A 7,697-nucleotide genomic window follows, 5' to 3' on the forward strand; every position below is an offset into this window, starting at 1 on the left:
ACCCAATCATTGTCGTGCACCCATTCACGATTAGACCCCAACCTATATATATACATGACCCCTACCCTCATTTATACTTTTCTAGCAACAAACACACTTACTTCTCTAAAAGCTCTTAGCCAAAAACTCAAGATTTCATAAGTTTTCTCTTCATATATCAATCTATCCACCTTAGAACATGTTTTTGAGCATCAAACAACCGCTTTTCATCGATTCAACATCATGTTCTTGAGTTCACGGCCGTGAACCCTTCAAATCTCCATAAGTCAGGTCGTGAACCCTTCAAACCTTTGAAGACCGTGAACCCTTCAAGTGTAGTAAATTGTTCACGACCGAGATCAGTGCACCGTCGAGAAAAGTTCACGACCAGCCCTACAACATGAATTTTGGCTGAAAACCCGCTTTTCCCGATTCAATCAAGTCCCAGCCTTAACCGAAAGAAAGTGTTTTTCTAACACTTTATCTAACGAAATCACTAATTTTAGATGCAAATATGTATTTAATTATTTATAGGATTTCTTTAACTTCACGTACAACTCGAGGGTCCCCAATTCCAGTTTCGCAGTCCGACACTTTCACGCAACCAATAGTGAGTTCATACCCTTTTCTTTACAATTTTTAACGTTTTCAAGGGGGAATACAATCCAAACGCAAATCATTTGCTGAACTTATTCAAATGAATTTCAACAGGTTTAAAACTTATGACATTGATACAGCAAAAAGATTCCACATTTTATAAAATATTCAGATATTTTATCCCTTTTGTAGCATGCTAAGCATGAGGGACATTTTTAATTTACAACCATAATTTCATATTTTCAGATTAATACACGAACCAAATACACAACATTACATGTAAACTATAATAGGTATAGTTTGGGATTTCAATGCATAGTTTTACGAATTTAGAGCTTATACATTAACAAACATTTAAACTATGGCATACTTAATTTATGATATACATTGCTACTTCAAGATTTCAAGGGCAAAATAGTAAATAATTATTTAAGTATAATTATTTTTAGTCTACAAAGTATACAAACGGTTTCAGATACAAGAGAATAAAACAAACTATTTGCAAACTAGTTAATAAAGGATTGTGAGACAATACTTCATTTGTACCCTTTGGGGTACTGGTTTAAATCTTATTATTAGTATAACCATAGTCTCCTGGAGGGAGTGCATGATATTTGTGAATAGATCTATTCAGAACTGACAATCCCACACATGAACTGTTAGCTACGGTTAGGCAGGCATGCATGGGGTGACAAATATCATACCGTTCGACGCCTGAAGAACGTCGTAGAGGTCACTAGTCGTATCAAGCATGGTTATACGACTCTCAATATTATAAACGAACCTTTGTTTGCGGGATTTCATTCTTGAATAGTTTTAGTTTAATTAATAGAACTCTTATACATTACACTGGAGGATTCCAAGGATACAATGCATAGTTTTATTTTAAGTAATAAAACTACTATACATACTGGTGGTAGACAGGGGTTTCATACAAAGGGTTTTCATTCAAAACAATAATATACAATACATCTGGTGGTAGCTAGGCATAGAAACTATTACTCGATACACAACTACAAAACATAGTAACGAACTCATATGTTAGAAAATATTGGATTTTCTTGGGAAGCATATAAACATTTTACAGATTTCATTACATGTTTTCAGTACAAATATATTTTTATGAACTCACCATCTTTATGCTAATACTCTTTCCAAATCACTTGTATTCTTAGGAAATCAGTAGACAAGTACTCTGATAGGCCTTCGAGAAGACGGAGCGTATCGAGTCATGTCTTTTATATTTTGATATACTTTTCATGTACTCAAACTATGATACTACAGATGTAAATATTCATATCTTAATGTAATGGTTGTGTTTACTTTGATTACTATGATGCAATTGTTGTGATACTATACATGACGTCCTCCACTCGCGAACGTTTCCACCGTTTCAGGTTGGGGGTGTGACAATCATATTTGAAATCAACTTCTAAAGTAGTATGTTTTTATTTTGTAGTATGATGTGTCATTATGTTTTGGTTAGACCTCATTCCAACAAAACTTACTCTTCATTCCATAATGAAGTCAAAATCTAATTATAATTCATAATTATTTATTTCTGTTTAGAAATCAACAACTTGTGTAGCTCTGTCTATAAAGACCCTTTGTAAACTGATTGTCTCATATACATTTTATTAGTTCCTCTAAAGTACTCTTAGAATAAACTCTTAGTCATCTAGTGACTTAATCATGTATTCAATTAGTATCCTATGACATTCTTACAACATGATCAAATACCATACCATATGAATAATATGGTGTAAATGATGAATTCATTTGCCAAGAAAATATAACATAAATCATTTCATCTAGTTGAAAGCTATAAGCTATGTATTTTTGTGGATAGCTAAAAATGGTGCCATATGACAATGATAATAATTCTCCAAAAGAATCTTGTGTCTTGATCCATTTTCAAGATATTGCCAATTTATGTATAAGGGCATGAAAAGTTTAACATTCTTTCTATCTATCCCTTATAGCTTTTACATTCCAAGAATGTATCTTCTCCTTCCTAAGTCTTTCATTTTAGAAATACTTTCCGAGTGAAGGTGAAGACGACCTTGCTTAGTCAGAATGTGATTTCAAATGATTAAGTGTGTCTCATTCATACAAGAGTAAAATTTTGACTATGATCCCACTAGTTCTGAGTAAACACACATGTTCTATTCATTTTCATATAAACACACACCATGCGGTTTTGACATAACTGATGATTATAACATTGAAATGTTTGCTTTATATCCATAAGTGGATCTCAAGCTCTACACATTTTGTTAGGATAACATGGATTAAGAAAACCACTAGGATAATCTACACATAGATATCTTATAGTAGATGTCTATTATGAAAAGCGGTCTTTTCTTAAATCTATTCGCTATATATCATATTAAGAATATGAATTTGTAATAAATAATATCCTTGTTGATCTAATCATAGCTACTTGTGAAAAGGGTTTGATCACACTCAATGTCATGGGTATGATGAGGAGCATAGTCAATAACATAAGTATGAGAGAATCATTTTACTACAAGTCTTGCTTTAAATGTATATGTTTATCCGCCTTTTTCTTTCTAGAAGAATCATTTACTGCTTCTAGCCTTGCTATAGGGAGAAATTTTAATCAAGCCCATACTTGATTGTCATACATCGATTAAATCTCATGTTCATGACTCTAAGTCATTTATCAGATTCAAGATTTGACATAGCAACTTGGAATTTGAAGGATTTTTCTAGAAACCGTCAATAAAAGCTCATCAATGAGAGATTCCGTATTTCTCAATTCATAGATGATTTCTACCACTAATGCGAACAATTTGTGTTTGTCAATAGCTATTATTCAAGTTTAACAATCCTTGTCAAAACTAGTGCCAACTATTAGTACATAAGGGTATGGTTCTTGAGCTGTGTACTTATCCAACTATTACTCACTTTGTCATTTGAAGCTTGTTTTCTACTAACTTAGCTTTCATAGAAATAAGAGAGCTTATTCTTGGTGGATTTGCATATGAAAAACTCTATGTGATGTTTATTTTATCCAAAATTATTTTAACATTTGACAAACTAGTTTATCAACCACACATAATAATTGCATAAAATAAACAACACAAACATGCATAAAAAGATATATGCATAAACATAGCCAACTAATGGCATTTTTGTGAGCCAACACAAAAAATGTCAAGTCCATTCCTAAAGGAACATTTTAGGGGACCAAAACTATTCTTTTTATGGTTTTTTAGAAGCTCCAACTTGAGTAAACACTCATTGCTTGAAAAAGATTTGAGGAAACTTCTTTACGGAAAAATCTGCTGCATTCATGACACTTTTTATGAAGTGTCATTTTTCTGTACAACACATTTTCAGCATATGTGTAGCATTCATGACACATTTCAGAAACTGTCATCTTTCTGCCCAGCACATGTAGAACTCGAAAATTGCCCTTTTGTCATAAAAAATTGGCTCCAACTTCATTTCTTGTTACATCTTTGTAAAAATGTATTATTTCTAAAAACAATTCTATTACTTTACAAAAATAAACAAGAAAAGTAGTCTATTTAATTATTATATACGAAATGAATAAATAAATTTTTACAACCATTTTTTACAACAACCACGACACAACAATCATAATGGTCCTTGTCTAGTTTATGCACATAATATACATCAACATACACATAAAATAACTTATGTTTTTTCTAAGACAACTTTAAATGACAAAAGATGCATGAAACTTTAGTCACATAACAATAATATAAAGTTGTCATAGAAAATATATATGAACTTATTTTTTATACAATAACAAGTTATCCATATTCTCCAAAAACTAAGACTTCCAAAAAGCAAAAAATATAACCAAATTTGCAAGATGGCTCTGGATAACAATTATTGGGTTTTAGTTCAAAAATAGTTTCAAAAAACTACAAAATATGGCAAACGGAAGACTTAAATTTTTAAAATAACATAAATATTTTATAGCAACCAAGGATATTCTTGCTAGTTATAGAAAGATTAAAATACCAACCATAGAAAGGATGAAGAAAACAACAAGTATTGTTGTTCTTTGGATCCTCTTGGGAGGCTTGGAAGTTGATGAAGAAGATGGAATCTTTAAGACACCAACAATGACTCAACTTGATGTAGATGCTAGTCCATAAAGTCATAATCCCTTAAGCTTTAAGTTCATAACCAATATGAACTTAAACAGGGCATGAAAATGCAATTAATCTTGAAGAAAACAAGAACAAAAGGGAGAGATTAACCTCCTCTTAGGAGGTTTTGGTTTTGAGGAGTTGGAATGGATCAACCAACTCAAGTATGAAAGCCTCAAATTTGTATTGTCTTAAAGTGAAATCTTTAACCATTAGTTACTTCCACTTTAGATAAGCATGTCCCTAAAGCAACTTGTACCCCATGCATGCACCATGATTCATTTCTTTTTAATAAACTAAGTGAAAAGCCATCCCTCTTTATCTCTCCCTCATTTTCGGTCATCATGAAGGAAAAATAAAAGGAAGTTTATATTTTATAAACTCAAAGTTTATAAGATATAAATTTCGTCTTTTGCTAAAAGACAAAAGTCTTACCTAGTCCAAAATGTTGTACATGACTTACTAATTCATACGTTATGAAATAATATGTTAAATTACTTGCTAATGAAAATTATTATTTCCATGAAATAAATAATTTCTAATTTAATTATAAGTGTTTATTAAATATTTATTAAAATCAATTTATAATAAATAATCAGTTATATCAAGTTGTTGTTACTATGACTCATTAGTATCATATGTTAATTAGCAAAATTGCTTTATTGTGGAAGGCCTGGGAGCAGGCCGGGATCGAGTATGTATGATGGAGTTAGAGTTCGGAACCCAGGGGGCTAGAACAGTATGCATGGGAGGTTTTCCCAGAGAGGTAACTCGGAATGTTGATTGCTAGTTGAGCGGTCCGGATAGACTGAAGGCCAATGGTCGTACCAGTCAGGCCGAAGGCTCGGTGAACGGTCCAGATAGACTGAAGGCCCTGGAGGGCGGTCCAGGTCTGCTGAAGGTTATGAGAGTGGTCCAGTTTGACTGAAGGCCTAGTAAGGCGGTCCGGTCATGCTGAAGACTCTGCATGTGTCGTTAGATCGGTGCGAGGTAATGGATTGAGTATGTCGCGATATGATAGCGTTGCAAGGTCTGACCCCGAATATTGATCGCAATCAGTGGAGGTAGTGCATGGACTCGAGAGTCTTCTCGAGTGGATTCAGAGTATGTATGGTGCATGGGATAGCGGTTACGCTATAAAGAGGTAGTGTAGCGTTGGGTGAGCACCGTAGTACTTGTCGTGGTGACAAGGCGGTAGAGTGGTTTTCCTTGGTAAAGAAAAAGGGAGGAATGTAATTCCGAAGGAGAGTACAAGTTCACGTAAGTGAAAGCGGCAGAGCAGAGTTATGATTTGAGTAATTCAAGTACGGTTTTCGAGTAGCGTGTTTGCGGCAGTGGAATAAAAGCTCATCCGATTTGGGATGTATGCTGAGGTCATGGAGGGAATTTCGCAGGTGTAAAGCCAAGGGGCTCGGAAGGGATGCAGGTAGAGAGTCTTGGATTCTCAGTGTGATTCTGATCAGGGTATTGGGTATGTATTAGTGGTTCATCCTGGGGGATGTTTGAGGATATCATCAGAGTATCGGGTTTTCCCAACCCGAGGGTGATAGAGCTAGTTCAGCATGTGTGTGTGTGTGTGTGTGTTTGCAAGAGGAGAACTCGTGGGAGTTGCTCCGGGATTGAAGATTGGGTCTTTCGGTCATCATGGATTGGATAGAGTGGGATTCAGATCGGGAATCGGGTGGTGCATGGTTATTTATAGCTCATATGGGTCGAGTAATGGGTGTGATTTGGAGCAGAGGATAAAGTCGGTGCCCGGTTTAAGACGGTGGTCAGGACACTGTTAGAAAAGAGAAAGTGAGTTTGAGTTCGTTGGGTATGCCTTGAAGGACCTGGTCCGGTCAAGGCCAGGTGGCGCGTCGTGGGAGTATTTTGGAGTTGAGTTATCGTAGGCTTCGAGGGCGAAGCCTAATTTAAGTGGGGGAGAATTGTAACATCCCGAAATAGCAATAGTAGAGTTGAAGGGCTAAAAGTGTAAGTCTCGAAGGGCGACTCGGCGAGTCCATGGATAGACTCGGCGAGTAGAGTCGCGACTTTGGTCGCGTGTCAAGTGGCCTACTCGGCGAGTAGGTGTTGGGTGAAGAAAACCCTAAATCCGGGGAATGAGCCCTATATAAAGAACATTATGTTTCCTCCCCAGCCTCTTTGATCCCCCTTGAGTCCCAGAAACCCTAATTGCATGGAGGAACACCATTGTTGAGCAAATTAGAGCTTGGAGAGGTGCTTGTTGAAGAAATCTTGAAGGAGAAGAGGCTTAGATCATAGGATTTTGCTTGGATCCGAGTTTCATTGCTGTTGGGGCATTCTTTGGAGGTAATATGTCATTCTTGAGCTGCTATTGTCTAGATTCTTCATTTTTGGGGGTGTTGAGATCATATCTTTTCGTGCTTTGGAGTCTAGAGGTTAGATCTGAGGTTGCTACCTCAGATCTGGAATAGAGAAGGGTTGGAATGCCTGAAAGTCCCTGTAATTGAGTATGTAGTGAAGCTATCTTGTCCCAAACCTTAGCCCTAATGTGTATAATGCCTAGATCTTCATGGATTCACGTAAAGATTGCCACTTTACGTGATGGATGGCCTTAGGAGAAGTAGATCTATGTTTTGGATCAATTGCATGGCCTGGAGTGCTTCTGTATGGATTCAGACCGGTGGTACTCGGCGAGTCACATGGGTGGACTCGACGAGTTGCTTGAAGATGAGCTAGAACTCGACGAGTTGGATGAACAACTCGTCGAGTAGGTTGAAGATAGCCTTAGACTCGGCGAGTCTATTCTTGGACTCGGCGAGTCTTGTCGAAGAGTCCCAATATTTTCTGGTTGAGTCGAGAATCGGTGAGTCAAGGGATGACTCGGAGAGTTGGGTGCGAGTGGACTCAGAGTTGTTGGACTCGGCGAGTCTCGGGGTGACTCGGCGAGTTGGGTCGCGGATTGAGGGAATTTCTAAGCATAGGGACTCGGCGAGTCATCGGGTT

This window comes from Lactuca saligna, chromosome 7 (assembly GCF_052625555.1).
Source record: "Lactuca saligna cultivar CGN05327 chromosome 7, ASM5262555v1, whole genome shotgun sequence".
Lineage (NCBI taxonomy): Eukaryota > Viridiplantae > Streptophyta > Magnoliopsida > Asterales > Asteraceae > Lactuca > Lactuca saligna.